The sequence below is a fragment of the Heterocephalus glaber genome, unplaced genomic scaffold (genome assembly GCF_053883595.1).
Source record: "Heterocephalus glaber isolate CG9 unplaced genomic scaffold, H.glaber_assembly_v1.0 deba00001687, whole genome shotgun sequence".
Lineage (NCBI taxonomy): Eukaryota > Metazoa > Chordata > Mammalia > Rodentia > Bathyergidae > Heterocephalus > Heterocephalus glaber.
In genome coordinates this window covers 23,011,551-23,011,897 of record NW_028258412.1, presented here as the reverse complement: position 1 = coordinate 23,011,897, position 347 = coordinate 23,011,551, and the positions used below count along the sequence as shown (strand labels likewise).

Below are 347 nucleotides of genomic sequence, written 5' to 3'. Positions count from 1 at the left end.
CAAAGCAAACAAAACAAAAGACAAAATGTAACAAAGGGTGGCAAGGACGTGGAGAAAGGGGGATTCTCATACACTTTGGGTAGAAATAAAAATTAGTACAACCATTAAGGAAAACAGTATGGAGGTCTTGCAAAAAACTAGAGATAGAACTTCTATATTATCCAGAATCCCATTACTGGGTATATATCCAAAGGAACTGAACTCAGGGTGTTGAAGAGGCTTGTGCATTGGCACATTTATTGCAGCACTATTCATAGCAAAGATATGGCACAAGCTTTGCCCAGTAAGTGGCAGTATCACAGCCAATGAAGTTTATCTGAGGCATGATTATTGCTAGTTGAAGATAT

At 38.3% G+C, this 347-nt stretch overlaps 1 pseudogene; it reads left to right on the top strand.

Annotated features, from left to right (window-relative positions):
* The first annotated feature begins 272 nt into the window (after positions 1-272).
* LOC147822036 (U4 spliceosomal RNA) lies at positions 273-347 on the top strand (annotated as a pseudogene).